This window comes from Rhinopithecus bieti, unplaced genomic scaffold (assembly GCF_001698545.2).
Source record: "Rhinopithecus bieti isolate Rb0 unplaced genomic scaffold, ASM169854v2 scaffold_5023, whole genome shotgun sequence".
NCBI classification, from domain to species: domain Eukaryota; kingdom Metazoa; phylum Chordata; class Mammalia; order Primates; family Cercopithecidae; genus Rhinopithecus; species Rhinopithecus bieti.
In genome coordinates, this window is record NW_016805223.1 from 2288652 (window position 1) to 2308079 (window position 19428).

Sequence of the window (19428 nt, forward strand, 5' to 3'; positions counted from 1 at the left end):
TTTTTTTTGAGACGGAGTCTCGCTCTGTCGCCCAGGCTGGAGTGCAGTGGCCGGATCTCAGCTCACTGCAAGCTCCGCCTCCCGGGTTTATGCCATTCTCCTGCCTCAGCCTCCCGAGTAGCTGGGACTACAAGCGCCCGCCACCTCGCCCGGCTAGTTTTGTATATTTTTTTAGTAGAGACGGGGTTTCACCGGGTTAGCCAGGATGGTCTCGATCTCCTGACCTTGTGATCCGCCCGTCTCGGCCTCCCAAAGCGCTGGGATTACAGGCTTGAGCCACCGCGCCCGGCCCAATTATTTCAATAAACCTACAGAAACCATCTTTTATCACATGTAAAATATGCTTTCCATAATTCTATCTTAACTGTCTTTGTTACAGGTATGCCACATGATATAGAAAATATCCAATAGTTTAAGTTAATACAATTCCACTTGATTTTGGGTCTATATACATTTCAAATTGACTAGATGTCACCTTAAATAACCCTTCCACTCAAAAAAGTTGGCTAAGTCAGCTGACGCTTTCCATTAAATGGACAAATTTTAAATGCAGATTTCCAGTTGGGCCATTACTTTAAAATAAATTCCTTACTTCTTATGAGTTTCTTTTTTTGTTTTAATTCCCAGGGAATTTAAGGTTTCATGAATTAATCTCAATACAACCACTATTACAGACAGAAACAGTTGAAATTACATGCAGTGATGGCATTACATGCAGTTGAAATTACATGCAGTGTCACTCTGAGACAACTGCAATAACTGATTTTACTTCTAATAAGTATCAGTAAGTGATATGTACTACTGAAAAAGAAAAATTATGGTACTAGCATTCTCTTAAAATTTCAGATAAGATATCTTAAGAAGGAGAGAATGTGGCTCACGCCTGTAATCCCAGCACTCTGGGAGGCCGAGGCAGGTGGATCACCTGAGGTCAGGAGTTCGAGACCAGCCTGGCCAACATGGCGAAACCCTGTCTCTACTAAAATTACAAAAATTAGCCAGGTGTCGTGACAGGTGCCTGTAATCCCAGCTGTTCAGGAGGCTGAGGCAGGAGAACTGCATGAACCCAGGAGGCGAGGCTGCAGTGAGCTGAGATCATGCTACTGCACTATAGTCTGGGCGACAGAGTGAGACTCCATCTCAGGGAAAAAAAAAAAAAAAGGAGAGTATGGAATAGAAAACTTCAAATAAATCTCAAAAAATGTACTAAGTAATTTTACCTATAAGCAGGAATCTAATATTAAAAAATACTTTTCATAGTATAAAGGGCTCACTCTTTCAGAAAAACTTATATCAGCTCTTATCATTGTAATTTAAATTACATTTGAAATTTCTAAAATGATTTGCAAATATATGAAACTTCAGATCCATCCTCTGAATATACTAAAGCTTTAAACAATTTTCCCTAATGTTCCTTATACATACATTTGCGCTGATCCATTTCTTTCTGTGACAACACTACTTAGAATTTATACATAATATTGGCTTAAGAAATATGTATGGTGAGCAACTAAATTAATACTATTATTGTAAAATATAAAAGAAATTGACCAAAACCTAATTAATTAATGAGAATAAAATTTCTATATGAGGGCGGATCTTTCTGCAGCACAATTACTAGAAAAATGCCTAATACAAAATAAGTGCTTGTATCAGTACGTTTTCATACTGCTATAAAGAACTGCCCAAGACTGGGTAATTTATAAAAGAAGGAGATTTTATTTTATTTATTTATTTTTGAGACAGAGTCTCGCTCTGTTGCCCAGGCTGGTGTGCAGTGGCTCGATCTTGGCTCACTGCAACCTCTGCCTCCCGTGTTCAAGTGATTCTCCTGCCTCAGCCTCCCGAGTAGCTGGGACTACAGGCACCCACCACCATGCCCAGCTAATATTTTTGTATTTTTAGTAGAGATGGGGTTTCACTGTGTTAGCCAGGATGGTCTTCATCTCCTGAACTCTTGATCCTCTCGCCTCAGCCTCCCAAAGTGCTGGGATTAGAGGTGTGAGCCACCACACCCAGCCAAAAGAAGGAGATTTAAGTGACTCATGGTTCAGCATCTCTGGGGAAACTTACAATCATGAGGGAAGGTGAAGGGGAAGCAAATCACCTTCTTCACAAGGTAGCAGGTAGGAGAAGTGCCCAGCGAAGGGGGAAGAGCACCTCATAAACCATCAGATCTTGTGAGAACTTCCTCACTGTCATGAGAACAGCATGAGGGAAACAGCCCCCATGATTCAGTTACCTCCACCTGGTCTCTCCCTTGACATGTGGGGATTATGGGGATTACAATTTGAGATGAGATTTGGGTGGGGACACAAAGCCTAACCATATCAGTGCACAATAACTATTTCCTGCATAAAGTGAATGAAAAACACTTAATTTCTGTTTTATAAAAACTTTGCTGGAAAATGCAGAACTTCCCATGCTTGAAAGAGGATCTCACAGACCCAATTTTGGGGTCAAAGTTTTGTATGTAAAATGTTTGTTTTGTTTTCTAATAATTCTGCTAATAGTGTAAATTATAATTAATTTCCATGTTGTTTAAAGCTAAACAGTTTGTAATGTGGGATTCATATAAACAATGCACCTTTGCCTTTTACATGAAAAGCAAATTAAAATCTCATCCACTACGTTTTAAAGAAAATCAAAATCTAACACTTGACAGTAATCAGTATAAGCTTCCTTTGATCACAGCAAAGAAAAAAAAAAAAAGTCCACTTTTTCTATGCTTTTAAAGGAACTGGTATGCAAAAGCAACTGATTATCATTCAGTCTTCTCTCTCATTAAGCATGTATAGATTCTAATCATGAACATTTTCTCTCCATATCCAAGACAAAAGTAAGTATCATTATGCATGACCGGAACATTCTAAATTTCTCCACAAAAGGATTCTGTATATAAATTCTCAGCATTTCAGCTCCTCCAAAATGAAGAGAGATTAAGATAATATATACAGAAAGGACCAGCCTAATTTGGAGAATATTCGAAGTGTACGACCCCATACCGTAAGTATTTCCCTCAAATAAAAAACAGCTGATGACATACTGGGTGTATCAAATACGATGTTTCTTCTATGTTTCTTCTCAGAGTCATTAGTCCAGGGAAAATGGCAAGAAATAATTATTTCTTGTATGTTAGTAATTCCTGATATGAATCCCAACTCACATTCACACTCTAGTCCCAAAACTACTGTGCTCCAGGCAACTGGCAATGACTTACTGCATACACAGAATCTGCTCCTGCCTCCAACTCCTACTCAACCTCAGAGAGGATAGGTAATAGTAAGAAAAAATTATGGATGACTTAAGTCTTTGTGAGAATATCTAATAGCAATAAGATTTTTAAAAATCCAATTTGTAGACATACTTATATACTGTATGTTTAAACACTTTTTAAAATTCCAGTGTGCAATCTCAAAATATCCATCTCCCCTGCAGGAATCTGCTCATCCTTTAAAATGAGTCCCAATACAACTGTCTCCTTTACCCTGCAAAACTGTACCCTGAGGACTTAAGCATTCAGTCTTCTGTATACTAAAGGAAGTTGGCTACACATATTTCACTCCAGCTTGTAATGGAGTTATTAGTATCCCTTCCCAACCAGGTTATGATCACACGCAAAGCAAGATCTGTGGATTTTTCTCTATTAAAAAAAAATCTTATGAAGAACCTAGCGTAACTGTTGAGTATATAACCAAGAACAATTTATTAAACTAGATTTGGAATATTCTTCCTATGACCAATGCATATTATTGGTCATTAGCTGTAAAATCCTTTGTTTCTTTACCATGAATGCTTTTATTTACTATGTCTAAATACGATCAATATATAAATTATGTAAATAATTTCTGAATCTTATTTTTATTCACTCAGAATAAAAAAATCAATTGAGATAGCTTCTTTCCTAGAAAAAAAATCAAACAATGGATTTAAAAGCCTAAGAAATCTTGAAAGAGGAATCTTTTCCATACCAAGTGGAAGGAGAGATTATATAAGAATTTAACTGCAATTTTATATAGTAATGGACAAAACTTTTGGGCAATACATACTTTTTTTTTTTTTTTTTTTTTTTTTTTGAGGCGGAGCTCCACCTCTGCCCGCCAGGCTGGAGTTGCAGTGGCCCGGGATCATCAAGCTCCACTGCAAGCCTCCGCCTCCCGGTGTTTCTACGCCATTCTCCCTGCCTCAGCTCCCGAGTAGCTTGGGACTACAGGCGCCAACACCTCGCCTGGCTAGTTTTTTGTATTTTTTTTTTTTTAGAAGAGACGAGGTTTCACGGTGTTAGCCAGGATGGTCTCGATCTCCTGACCTCGTGATCCGCCCGTCTCGGCCTCCCAAAGTGCTGGGATTACAGGCTTGAGCCACCGCGCCCGGCCAATACATACTTTAAACAAAAGGCTGATTACAGAAAATCTATACATTAAAATGTTAGCGGAATAGAAAAATATTATTTATCTATTATAAAATAAAAACTAATCCCAAACTCTGTCTAGTAAAAAGGCGTATCGCTTAAGCTATAATTCTGGACTGCATTTGCAATGCAGCTAGTAGTGACAGGAGAAGAATACTGGAGTAGATACCAAAAGATCCAAGTATAAATTTTGCTTCCAATACCAATAGAGGGCCTCCTGGCATATAAGGGTGATCAATATATGTCTGAATAATAAACAGATGAAGAAATGAAAGGAGTAAGCATTTATAGTCCTTGATGATTTAATTTAATGTTTCAGCTCAGTTTCCATATCTACGAACTGACAGCAATAATTCCTTCACTATCTGGTTAAAGATTAAATATACATAAAAGAACATTTAAAATTACAAAGAACTATACAAATAAAAGTTATTTTATTGTAGTTAACATACCACCTTCTTATATTCAGTATAGAAATAAAACTATATTGTCTCCTATTTTCTAAGAAAGCATAACAAAAGTTCAAGAAAAAAGTTTAAGATACATGTACATTAATTATATCACCACATTTCTTTTCTGAAACATTTAAAAAATTCATGTTGTTTTGGGTAATTAGCTAATAATTTTACTGTGAGGTAATTGGAATTTTAATGACATTTTGGTTCGACTTATATTAATATTCTCTATTGGTTTTTAATTCCCAGAGATGCAGCCACTCTTTTTTAAATAGTTTTTTTTAAGGTTTTAAAGACTTTTAAGATTAATTTTTTAAAAAAATCATTATTAAACAGTCTCAAATAAAATCTAAAAAATTTTAAAGCCCATTATAAGAAAGGCCTAATAAGTTTTAGGTAGCTACAAATATAAATTGGATGATTCTGTTTGTAATCATCCATCTAAATTTTTTAAAGTTTTACATTAATTAAATTCATAAACTCTCTCTTGTTCAGACTATTCATTTCCAGTCTAAATCTCAAATCTATCTATTAGGATGGCTCCATCACCTATAGTAATGTTAGATCACTGGTCTACTTATGCTATCCCAGAATAAATGAGTCTGGATATTTTGTATTTGTTAGCTCTTTCTGTAAGGACACATTCTACCTCACATAATGCTTCCTCATTCAATTTGGCCCCACATTCAAAGACCATATATAACTTACCTAAGACACAGAAAAAGATTTATGGGATCTTATTTCCATCAGTCATTAGAAACATGCATTGCCTCTGGATCATGCATTGTCTCTGATGCTTCTAAGTCCATATTTGGTGCAGTAAGTCACAGAAGAAACTTGCACTGAAATACCTACTTTATCTCCTAGAGGTAGCACTCACACAGGATATGAAAATAAAGTATTTCCCCAACAATTGACACTAAATCAAAGGGAACTAGTTATCCTTCTTTTTGCTCCATTTCAAACAATAAAATTTAGAGGTGCGTTCCTCACACTCTGGTTTAAGCTGTCTGCCTCTCCAGTTTTCTGTCAATCTCCAGTCTTCCGTCAAGGAATTAATGGTTTGGAAACTAACAATTAAATGCACTGAGTAAAACTATCTAATTAAAGGAACCCTGGGTAAATCCCTTTATAAAGTGAAAAATCATTTGACGATGAACACAATCACTTCCTATGTTTCACAGGTTTAAAAGTCATATTGAATGAACAGCACATTAATATCCCAGAATATTTCTGAATATTTCCATTAATTAGTTAGAATTTGAAGATCTACATACCAATTCCTGTTTGCTTCAAACAGCCTGTCAATCACACATGTTAGGAGCGTGTTTTGAAATCAACAGGGTTCTGTGCCAGGAGTCATAAAATCATGGGTAGATTTTCTTGGACAAAATATGTACACAATCCACATATTTAAGAACGGTGTATACACAGCTGACCCTGAACAACAAACAATTGAACCGTTTGGATCCACTTACACAGATTCTCTTTTGCCTTTGCATCTAACACAGCAAGACAAACCCCTCCTCTTCCTCCTCCTCGGAAGGCTACTCAATGCGAAGACAACAAGGATGGAGACCTTTATGATGATCCACTTCCATTTAATGAATAATGAACATATTTTTTTCTCTCTTAAATTTTCCTAGTAATATTTTTCTCTAACTTACTTTACTGTAAGAATACAGTATATAATACATATCCCAAATGGGTTAATTAACTTATCAGTAAGGTTTCTAGTCAATAGTATTAGTAATGAAGCTTTTGAGGAGTCAAAAATTATACGCACATTTTCGACTGCACTGGGCTTGGTGCCCTTAATCCGTGCATTGTTTAAAGGTCAATTGTACATCCACGTTCTGTATCTACCCCCACTGGAGAATGGGGGTAGATTCAAAATGTCAAATACCAAGGATAAAATAAATACAATGCCCAATACTTTATCTGATTCTTTTTTGGTCCTTTTGGGCAAGTTGGAGAAATTCAACTGTGGTTGCCATGGAGTATCAGTCATAACTCCTTACTACTTAAGTAATTTCAAGTTTACTATATTTGTGTGACTAATTGAGCCATTTTTTTCTTTTCTTAAAATAATGCTGTCAGAGTTGGCAGAAAACAGTAAAGAAAACAGAATTTCCTGAATCATTTGTCAGTCGTGAACCACTTAGATTTGCTGCCATCTAACAATGTTTAACTCAATTCACAAAATAAAAGATTTCCTTCCAGTTCCTCCCAGTGCTTCCTTCCCCTCGAGATGCTTCCACAGTACCTTGTTCATATCCCACACTGGTTGAATTTTGATTTATCTGTTTACTTCTCTGCCTCCCCTACTAAACAGCATATGCCTCAAGGATAAAAGCTGTATCATTCATCTCAGTATTCCCAGAACGAGTAGAGTGTCTAGCACCAACTAGATGTTCAATAAAGACATGGTGAATTAATTAAAAAAATTAAAATTTTATATAGCACCACTGATGATAGCAATGAAAGGCCAACGGCTTTTTTAAAAAAGTGGAAAAGCTGGCTGGGTGCAGTGGCTCATGCCTGTAATCCCAGCACTTTGGGAGGCGGGAGGATCACGAGGTCAGGAGATTGAGACCATCCTGGCTAACACAGTGAAACCCCGTTTCTACTAAAAATACAAAAAAATTAGCCAGGCGTGGTGCCAGACGCCTATAGTCCCAGCTACTAGGGAGGCTGAGGCAGGACAATGGCGTGAACCCGGGAGACAGAGCTTGCAGTGAGCCGAGATCGCGCCACTGTACTCCACCCTGGGTGACAGAGCGAGACTTCGTCTCAAAAAAAAAAAAAAAAAAAAAAAAAAAAGGCGGAGGGAAGCAAACTTACTAAGGGGTGTAAAAAGTAAAGTAGAGGTTCCTCTTCAAAGACTTCCCTCCCATCTAACTAGGATTAAATAGTAACTTCTCTAAGCAAAAATTATTTAAAGACCTGTGCTAACATTCTTAAATATCTGCTAGCCGTAATAAAGAAATCAATGTACTTTGTGTTCTTAGCTCCCACAATTTAGCCTAAATATTTGCCTTGGCATGCTTATACTAGTCCAAGGAAGCATTAAGTCATAGCCTGTTCCTCTTCCTTATTTGAAGGTGTTTCTACCTTTCTCAGCATTCCACAAGTTACGTCCTCCTTCCTTTGTTTTCCTCTGCCTTTGCCTCTTTTTAAAAGTTCTAAGTTGCTAGCCAACAGGGACAAATATAGAATGTGAAGTCCTATACCAGTCAGTGGAAACTAGACACAGCAGTAGGGTGGATGTGTCAGGTTATAAATGACCCTGTCTCCTTTGTTCGGTATACTCTCATGGCAAAACTGCTGGAGGGTGTACCCTTTCTGCAGAAAGTAAAACTGGCCTTGAGAGGAAGTTAAATTTATGTTCAAGTGTTGTTTCTTTATGGCACCGGGGAACAAGCATTTCTAACAGGGGCAATCCACTGTGCTTCCATAGGGGCCATGTACAGTCATAGTTTAGGTCTGTCTCTTATATGTTAATGGTTGTGAAGAAAATCAACTTCCAGTGTCTTCAAATGCAAGATTTCTTATGAAAACTGAGTGCTCCTTGAAATTTCTGGGTAAAAAGCCTCATTGCACTATTCAATACTGGAAAAAGTTACTCCTTCTGAAAACCGACATTTCAATTTTAAATCGGTATCAGTTGATCAATAAGCACTTGAGCCTTTTGTAGAAAGCCCTTTTATATTTAAGGAGATAAGGTGCTTCAAAAGATCAATTAAAAAAAATATTTATCTAAGCACCTACTGTATTCTTTGCAAAGCCCACCTTTTGTTATTAAAACAAAATGCAATCATCACTGCTTAAAAGGTCCAGGAGTGAAGAAGTAACACCTCTTCCATTAAAAGCCCCAAGACTTATCTTTCAGAAAAGTTTCTAGGTAACAAAATAATACATCATGATTTTCAAAGAAATTCTAGAAATTTTCAGAGGAAGTCAATAAAAGCAGTTTCCACTTTTGAACACTTATAGATGCCTTAACTCCATTTACTTTGATCTAGGCCCCTATACTCTTAGCCAAAAACTCTTTCTGAAAGGTGACCAACCTCCTTTATCTCACAAAAACATTTCATGCTATTGACTACTGCATTGCCTTCGTCATGCTCTCTCCTGTACTACTCTGTGAGGCTGCACTTTCATTCTGCTCTCTGAAGATCATTACTCCCTTCTTTCCAGCTCCTCCTCCAGAGCTTGAAGTTTTTAACCCTATTTTCTTTGAAATAGCATTCATGTCACTGAACTTCTTAGGGATGTGATGAATATCTGAATTGCCGGAGATGAATCCATACCGGTCTGCAGCAACCTCAATACTTGCCTCCTCAGAAGAATTCCACTGAAGGGCATAAGACAGAAAAAGACACCGAAGCAAGTTTCAGAGTAGGAAAGAAAGTTTATTAAAAAGCTTTAGGACAGGAAAGAAAAGACGATACACTTGGAAGAGACCCAAGCGGGAACTCTGGAGGTCAAGTGTGGTGTCTGACCTTTTGATTTGGGGTTTTATATGTTGGCACTACTTCTGGTGTCTTGCGTCCCTTTTACCGTGATCCTTTCCTTGGAGTGGGCTGCCCGCATGCCCGGTGGCCTGCTAACATTTGGGAGGTGAGCATGCACAGTGTGTCTACTGGAGGTGCATGCATGCTCAACGGAAGCATTTTTCCCTTTTCCAGGGGAATGCCTCTGGAAGGTCATACTCTTGCCATTTTGTCTCCTAATGCACATGACCAAGCCTACTCGTCCAATTCCTGAGCTGCCAATTACCAATTTCAAGTGTTTTTGTCTATTGTGAAATTGCCTCTCCCTGGCACCTGAGATCAGTTATCACTTTCATGTAACAACTGTGAACCATCAGGAAACTGCCTCTCCCTGGTGCTGGCTGCCAACCATCATTTTTAGAGAGGCCTTGTGATAACTGCTGAACCATCACCTGATGATTACCTGATATTCCTGGTGGGTAGAGAGTGGGGAGCTTTCTCTAGCCTGCCTGGCTAGCTACCTACTGTAACAAACTCAGCTGTCTTGATGTCTTGTCAATGAGAATGAATCCAATATTTGTTCCTCTCACCAAGTCTTTCACATTTCCAACTGCCTTGTGAGGCATTCACCTGGATACAATGTCATACTGGCCACTCGAGGATGATATACCCAAAATTTAACATCCTCTTGTATTCTTTACATTTGCCATTCAGTGTTCCTAGATACCCTGGATCAAAACATGGGAGTCATCTTTGATTCCTTCTCATATTCTAACATGCATCAAGTCCTGTTGATAACACTTTTACAATATGTCACACATCTTGTCATTCTCTCCACATTCTGACTTTCATTTCTTGTCATTCTCTCCACATTCTGACTTTCATTAATAACATTCAAGCCCTCATGACTACAAACCAGGAATACTACAGAAGCTCCTTGAAGCTGTCTCCATCACCAAAGTATCTCTAAGTATCCTACACTACCAGACTAGTGTTTTCTTCTGCAGAGCCTGTTCAAAGGGGTTACTCCTAATTTTCTACCACAAAGTCTAAACCCCTTAGTGTGCTATCATCAACCTTCTACAACTGGTTCTTTTCCTGTCTTTCCAACATTATTTCTATACTTCATTCTTCAAACCAGCAATTCACTTTCATATATCTCATGTCTTTTCCTTGGAATTCTTCCTCCTTTACCCTGTTTTGTCAAAATCAATTTTATCTTTCAGGAAGGAAAACTAAAAACCTTTTCTCGAATTACCCAATTAGAAATCAGTTCTATTCCTGCAAATGCCTTTACCCAATTGTCTTATGTCCCTTATTACAGTGGAAGATTCCCTCATCCTCACTCCATGCCTGAAATCCTCCCACGGGGCCTATCATACAAGTTTGAACATAGGACATCCTTAAAAACGATGGCCAAGTATTTTGGAAGTTGTCAAAACCCTTGCCTTCTTTTTAAAAGGTTTATAAATAAGTACTGTTGAGAATCAAATACATAAAAGTTACAAAGCTATAGGCTAGTATCCTGAACTTCCATTAATACGTTTACTAAGCATGCCAATGTGTGTTTCTGATTTAACCCCCTCTTTGTTGTTTAATAATGATGTACAACCAACAGGGACAGCTCTAAGCCACACACAAACACATTCCATTTTTCCAAATAAATGCTAACAGGAAAAATGTGTTTCTATAGGATTTGACTCTACCAGTTAAAAACTGACAAGGACAAACCCTGTTGTCTCCCTACTCTCTGCAAAAAAAGTACGGAGGTGTCATTTTTATTATCTCATCAATGACAGTTAAGTCATACGTTTTCAAGTTCTTAAGTGTGGAAACACTAAAACTCAAATTTTGGTGGTGGGAGGATGTTAAATAGCATTTACTACTTCAGGAGCTTAAGTAAATTCTGACATTTACCTTTTTCTCCCTTTCCTTCAATAATGTGCTTTAATGAGAAAAATATGAGTCCTGCTCTGAAAACACAATAAATGCAACAGCTTGAAAGAAAAGAAAGCAGTCTGGTGTCCAGCTGGGTGCCGAGTAAGGAGAACAACTGTCCAGACACACAAGCTGAACAGAGCAGGAATCATGACAGAGTAGGACTTGTAGCAGACAGAGGCAAGCCACACTGCAAAGTAATAAGCTAGATGTCTCCCTCAGCCCGGGTATAGGCCTGTTTCCCAGTATCTGCAAGAGGCAGCAGAACTTTTTGTTTGCCTTCTTGTAGGCTGTCATTTTGTATGCTCACCCTATAGGCCAGGCACTACAGCTAAGGCTTTACGACTAATATCTCATTTATTCTGCAAGCAATCCTCTGTGAGAAAGACACTATTAGTACCTTCAGTCGACAGATGAAGAAATTGAGGTTTACGTGCCTTGCCCAGGTCACAGGGATAGGAAAGCCATTATTTGAAACCAGGTTAGATTCCACGGCTTAAATACTTTAACTTCTCTGCTTCATACCTACAAACACACATTAAATTAGTTTATATCTCTTTACTTTTTTATTATACTATGTATTCTGATGTAGTCTTGCAAAAGGCCAGAGAAATTGACTGGAACTAGGATCCTGGACAAAGAAACAACACATGCCCGGCACAGGTGATGGTGAAAGCTTCACCGTGAAACTTCATGCTCCTTGCCGGTAAGAACACTACAACTACAGTAAGCAACTCTGAGGGATTGATGGGCAAGAACTCTGTTGTAGGTTAAGTTGTGCACCCTCAAAAAGATATGTTGAGGTGTCTATATAAAAAGGGGAAATGTGGACACAGACACACATGCAGAGTGACAACTATGTGAAGATGAAGGCTCAGATTGGAATACAAGGCCAGGAAAGCCAGAGATGGTCAACAAACTACCAGAAGCTGAGAAAGGGAGACACACAGAACTAATCCCACAGTTCTCAGAAGAAACCAACCCTGCAGACACTATCTCAGATGTCTAGCCTCCAGAACTTGCAGAAGAAATATATCTACTATTTTTGTTTGTTTGTTTGTTTGTTTTCAGACAGAGTCTCACTCTGTCACCCGGGCTGGAGTGCGGTGGCCGGATCTCAGCTCACTGCAAGCTCTGCCTCCCGGGTTCATGCCATTCTCCTGCCTCAGCCTCCCGAGTAGCTGGGACTACAGGTGCCCGCCACCTCGCCCGGCTAGTTCTTTTGTATTTTTTAGTAGAGATGGGGTTTCACCGTATTAGCCAGGATGGTCTCGATCTCCTGACCTCGTGATCCACCCGTCTCGGCCTCCCAGAGTGCTAGGATTACAGGCTTGAGCCACCGCGCCCGGCCAAAATATATCTACTATTTACACCTCCCAGTCTGTGGTGCTTTGTTACAGTGGTCCTAGGAAACTCGTACCCCCCCAACCCCCCTAAAAATCTCAGAGATATGTGACTTACAGCAGTGAGAGAAAGGGCATCTTTCTTTTCTACCTTTCCACGTAATCCCTAGGAAATGCCCCTTCATATGTGAAGCTCACTTCTTCTAGAAAACAACAGGGGATAATCTCTCTTCTTGCAATATGAAGGCTGGAACCAAGAGAGTCAAGTGATTCTCCATCAGGGCAGGTCATTAAACCCTTAGTCCATAACAATCTAATCTCTGGTCTGCAGGACTGAGTACATTTTTCAACACTGCATGTATTTTTGAAATCAGTGCTATCATGAGTATAATCATTCTATATAAAGTTATAGGTAACTACTACAGATAATTCCTTGGTAGTAATTCTCCCATGAAAATATTTTATAGCAAGAATATCAGTCAGACAGATGTACAGATTGGCAGAAGGGACAAACTTTCTGTTGTAAAGGTAAAGAATGGTATCTTTTGCTGGAGTTGTAAATGCAACATGGACTTTTTAGAGTGAATCAGCTAGAGCTTACTGCTCTGGAAAGCAAAATTTTTCCTGCAAATATCATCATTGTCTGGATTTGTTTCAGATGTATATTTTCGTTTACCTCTGGCTGTTCATTAGTCACAACTTCTCTAACTAGTAAATCTTCCCTTTTTTTTTTTTTTTTGAGACAGAGTTTCGCTCTTGTTGCCCAGGCTGGAGTGCGGTGGTGTGATCTCAGCTCACTACAACCTCCGCCTTCCCAGTTCAAGCGATTCTCCTGCCTCAGCCTCCCAAGTAGCTGGCATTACAGGCTCCCACCACAACGCCCAGCTAATTTTTTATATTTTTAGTGGAGACGGGGTTTCACCATGTTAGCCAGGCTGGTCTCAAACTCCTGAACTCAAGTGATCCAACCACCTCGGCCTCCCAAAGTGCTGGGATTACAGGTTCGAGCCACCGCAACCAGCCAAGTCTTTACATCTTTTTTTTCGTTTTGTTTTTTGAGACGGAGTATCCCTCTATCACCCAGGCTGGAGTGCAGTGACACGATCTTGGCTCACTGAAAGCTCCCTCTCCCGGATTCACACCATTCTCCTGCCTCAGCCTCCGGAGTAGCTGAGACTACAGGTGCCGCCACCACGCTTGCCATCTACCCATCTTGGCCTCCCAAAGGGCTGGGATTACAGGCGTGAGCCACCACACCCAGCCCCAAGTCTTTATATCTTTTAAAATGAAAATTAGGTGGCCAGGCGCGGTGGCTCACATCTGTAATCCCAGCACTATGGGAGGCCGAGGTGGGCGGATCACGAGTTCAAGAGATCAAGATCATCCTGGCTAACACGGTGAAACCCCGTCTCTACTAAAAATACAGAAAATTAGCCGGGCGTGGTGGCGGGTGCCTGTAGTCCCAGCTACTCGGGAGGCTGAGGCAGGAGAATGGCGTGAACCCCGGAGACGGAGCTTGCAGTGAGCAGAGATAGCGCCACTGCACCCCAGCCTGGGCGACATGGCCAGACTCCATCTCAAAAAAACAAACAAACAAACAAACAAACAAAAATTAGGTGGGTTATATTAAAAATGACTACTCTAAAAAAGCAAAACAAAACCTACTCTGTAAACAATTTTAGAGCCATTCATGGTACCTAGGAATTACAAGATTTAGAGCATTTTATATAAATTGAATGATCTAATCTTCCCACATGGGCCTAAAATGACTTAATATTATCCTGGTTCTGTCTACCTAAAATCCTTCAAAAACATGCACTGAATATATGAGTAAGCCAGAAAACCACTGTCAGATAATCCAAAGCTTGATAAACCAGCACCTCTTATCTTTAAAACTGATTTAGCATGTAATTCACAGAATTCAGAAAATAGAGATACTGAGATTTTTTTATACGCTTTTGACGTTACTCTTTTTTTTGTCGGCCTAGATCTTATTACACACAGCAGCCAATATACGTTGTGATACTTGAATAAAACAGTGCTTCCTAAAACGCCATGTATCAGGAGACCATACCAGAGGTGCTGCTACATGGTCATTTCTATGTAAAATTCAACCAACCTATTCACTTTAGCAACAAGGAAGCCTATTTCTCTGAAGTACGTAACAGTTACTGTCCAATTCATTACCATACAGAAGTGTAACAATTGTCTTGGTGAATAAAACAATTAGTGTGAAGACAGCCTCCCACACGTTTTATTAAAATTGTAATTAGCAACACACTGCTTCACAGTAACACCTAGGCTATATGGGAAATATTTCAAATCATTTTCCAGTGGTATAAATAAAAATTTCAAGATCACTTGTAGAATACCCATTATATTTTTAAAATGGCAATCAGTGTTGCAGAAAGCAAGGCAGGGAAGCTAATGATACTGTGAACAAGGTAAAGTATGAACAAAACAGCCTGCATTGGAAAGGGAACTAAAAACTTCAGATCCTCTGACATAAATCACAGCATGAACCAACATTTAGTCTTATATTATACAAACATATCTTAAATAATTGTTATTATAGTCAACTTTTATTTTGAGCTAATTATATCTATTCATGAGATAAATTCAATAAAACTTCACAAAATCATGAAGTAGGAACTTTTACATCCCCATTTTAAAGTTGGAGAAACTGAGGCTTAGAGGGGTTGAGTGACCTGACCAAGGTTATAACCAGTAGCTGGTAAGTTGCAGAACCTGCACTTATATCCCAGTCAGACTCCCAGTACAACCTGCTCTTTGTCTTTAGACCACTCTGCTTCATAGAATCAGCCTGAGAAGAAACAGGCTGGGGAGGAAGTTTCTACTACAGTTCAGCCAAAGAGGCTGCTGAGGAGGAGTCACTTAGAACAACTTCATTAAGTATATTATGCACCATATGTACTTTTCCCCTAAGCTTACCACCATAGCAAAGTTATTCTTAAACCAACTACTTACATTAAACTGCTGGAATAGGCTAAAGCTATTTTTATTACTTTCACCAAAATGTAAAGGAAGCTGTTGTGTAAGTTAAAATGCATGTAAAGGGCTGTAAATAATTATTCGTTTGTTTTGGAGTAAATGCCACTAGCTTTTCCTGAAATTTTTCACTAGTAAAACAAGAAGCTAAAGGGCTCAATTTACCATGAGAGCCTTCAGCTGGGGTTATCAGTCTATTATAAAACTAATTTTTACAGCAAATAAAATTCATTCTTCAGCCTTGTTTCAAGATACCTTAGTAACCAGCTCTATATTTTTCCCTCAGTAGTTCTCAATGCTTTCACTGAAATTTCACTGAAATACAGGACTGCAATGAATTCAGCCAGGTCGTCCTGGCTACAAACAGTCTCCTCCCAAAACTCCACCCCCACCTCAACCCCAATCTTATTAAAATCCAGCACTCAAAAGGCCTGGGAGGTTGCTCATACTCACTTCAGATACACACACTGAGTGCCATCTATATGGCTGGCCCTGTTCTAAGTTTCTGGTGTTATGGTATTCTAACCCATCCTATTATCTCTGAAAAGCCAAAATATATAGCTGATAACTCATAAACCTAAATCTGCAACATATAAAAGCAAAGCAGTGGAAATCACTTAATCATGCTCTCCACTGTTATCTAAGTTTGCTTTGTCCTTCTGTAACAAAACACTGGAGATTGACTGGATAACTTACAGAGAAATTTATTTTCTCAGACTTCTGCAAGCTAGGAAGTCCAAGATCAATACCCTGGCAGGTGTGTTGTCTGGTGAGAGCTGCTCTCTGCTTCCAAGATGGCACCTTGTTGCTGCATCCCCAGAAAGGGAGAAACATCGTGTCTCCACATGGTGGAAGGCAGAAGGGCAAGCTAGTTGAGTGCTCCTAAAGCCTTTTTTTTTTTAAGGATCATGATCCCAATTCACCAGGGAAGAACTTTCATGGCCTAATTACGTCATAAGGGGTCCATCTCTTAGTAACATATTGTCATCATTCTAGTTGACATGATATTGTTAACACCTGAATTTTGGAGGGGCTGTGAACAAACCACAGCACCTGTGGAAACCAACGTTTTTTTTTTTTTTTTTTTTGAGGCGGAGTCTCGCTCTGTCGCCCAGGCTGGAGTGCAGTGGCCGGATCTCAGCTCACTGCAAGCTCCGCCTCCCGGGTTCACGCCATTCTCCCGCCTCAGCCTCCCGAGTAGCTGGGACTACAGGCGCCCGCCACCTCGCCCGGCTAGTTTTTTGTACTTTTTAGTAGAGACGGGGTTTCACCGTGTTAGCCAGGAATCGATCTCCTGACCTCGTGATCCACCCGCCTCGGCCTCCCAAAGTGCTGGGATTACAGGCTTGAGCCACCGCGCCCGGCCTTCCAACGTTCTTTTAAGGCAACCCAATCTCTACCCTTCAGACACAAATACTAGGTTAAATACAGGACCATGATATCAACATATGACTGAGAGTTTTCTATAGTGGATATAATGTACAGAATATACAGACTGTCTTACCATATAATTTTTTAACCTCTTTTTTTTTTTTTTTTTTTTTTTTTTGAGACGGAGTCTCACTCTGTCACCCAGGCTGAAGTGCAGTGGCGCGATCTCGGCTCACTGCAATCTCTGCCTCCCAGGTTCAAGCGATTCGCCCACCTCAGCCTCCCAAGTAGCTGGGATTACAGACACGTGCCACCAAGCCCAGCTAATTTTGTATTTTAGTAAAGATGGGGTTTCACCATGTTGGCCAGGCTGATCTCGAACTCCTGACCTCAAGTGATTCACTTGTCTCAGGCTCCCAAAGTGCTGGGATTACAGGCATGAGCCACCACGCCCGGCCAATTATCTCAACTTCGGATTCAAGTGATNTTTTGAGACGGAGTCTCACTCTGTCACCCAGGCTGAAGTGCAGTGGCGCGATCTCGGCTCACTGCAATCTCTGCCTCCCAGGTTCAAGCGATTCGCCCACCTCAGCCTCCCAAGTAGCTGGGATTACAGACACGTGCCACCAAGCCCAGCTAATTTTGTATTTTAGTAAAGATGGGGTTTCACCATGTTGGCCAGGCTGATCTCGAACTCCTGACCTCAAGTGATTCACTTGTCTCAGGCTCCCAAAGTGCTGGGATTACAGGCATGAGCCACCACGCCCGGCCAATTATCTCAACTTCGGATTCAAGTGATTCACAGATGAACTCTTCCATGTTGACCTACTTCTCTTAGAATCTCAGGCTCCTCGTCTTTATTTTTCCAAAGGATTTCTATTAGCATCACTGCTACCTTTTCTTGAGTGGTTATTACAAGGCAGAGACTATTGGTAGCTTTATATAAATATTCACAAGGATCCCATGATAACTAACTACTTCTTTTCTGCAAATGGCAAAACTGCAACTTGCATCAGTTAGATAATATTCCCAAAGTCAAACAGTCAATAACTAAGGCATGTCTCTCCGGGTTCACACTCTATTCTCTTAATAAATATACTTTCAAGATGTGGTTAAATTCACCTTCTCAAATTGGAAAATCATTGATTATGGTAATTGGAGTATGACCATTTTAATATATTTATAATAGAAGCCTTTATAAGAGGTAGTAATGCCAATACCTCATTTGACCTAACACAAAATAAAACCATAGATGCTGTTAAAAAATAAAACACACACACACACACACACACACACACACACACACACACAACCAGCAAAATTCACATGATTTAGAGTCCTTCACTTGTTTGTGGAATCAAAATTGTATAAATATGCAAGGCAGAGCTTGGCCTGTTCTATGAAATGTCACTAACAATACACCTCAATTTGTGTTTCCCCCCAACACAAGCCCTTTTTTTCTGTGTGAGTTGGTAGATGCGGAAGAGGGAAAATGTGCATCATTTATACCTTTCAAGAACAAAAGACGAACCAAATTCCAATGACAAGCAGTAAAAAGAGGGAGGACAAAGGATGAGGGGAGGAGTGAGAGAGGAGGGCTCCCCGGGAGTCAACACTAGCTGAACAAATTGCGGGACTGCGCCCTGTCCCACATGCAGGCTGAGGCCAGCGGGCTGCCCTGGGACCAAGTCACATGTGCCCTCTTCTCACGCATCAACAGAGCCTGTGCAAATAAGTGAACAGTCACAAGTGAGTGACTGAAGCACCCTGGAGCCATCAAATTGTAAAGAAGGGTTTCTATCAGAAAGCTGAAAATCACATACTGGGGGCACAAAGCAGTTGATATTGAAAAACATCCCTAGGGATCAAGAAAGAATAAAAGTTAAGTCATTTTCCCAAGTCTCATATACAGTAGATAAGCCTATTAAGAACATTGTAAGCTATGCTAATTGGTTCAGAGGTTATATATCTCTTTTGTTTGTTCCAACTGAGCCTTCACACGCTGCAGTGAATTGGGGAAAAGACAGTGTAATAAATCTATCTGAGACAAAACAGCATTAGGGTTTGAAAGATGCTAATAAGTTGCAGTGTTCCAACTTGAAAACTCCCCTTCCCACCCCCACACCATATTACTAGCTCCTAAGTCATTTCTAACAGCACGGGAAGAAGGCGTTTGAAAATTCTTCAACTCCTCATACTGTTAATTCTTTATTACAGCTAATACTTTTAAAATTAAATCAAGTGTCATTTGACAGAGTAACACTAATTTAGTCATTTTTAATGAAAGCATGTTCTACATATATTAGGGAAATATTATATTTGCATCTTGTCATTGGAAAATTGAAAGAACATTAATTAAATAATGCTTCTTAAAACTATACTACTTTTTTTTTTTTTTTTTTTTT

General features: G+C 39.6%; 1 protein-coding gene across 4 annotated transcripts in view; it reads right to left on the reverse strand.

Moving 5' to 3' along the window:
• The window catches only part of TMTC2 (transmembrane O-mannosyltransferase targeting cadherins 2), a 466566-nt gene that overhangs the window by 338945 nt on the left and 108193 nt on the right, over positions 1-19428 (reverse strand). Inside the window, exon 1 of one of the 4 annotated variants that reach the window (XM_017871704.1) lies at positions 16349-16560. The exons of 2 other annotated variants lie outside the window; for them this stretch is intronic. The gene's annotated coding sequence lies outside the window, so the exon portion shown is untranslated. Of the gene's footprint in view, positions 1-6143; positions 6222-16348; positions 16561-19428 lie in introns of those variants that run through there. One more of the 4 variants, XM_017871705.1, reaches the window with a different exon arrangement.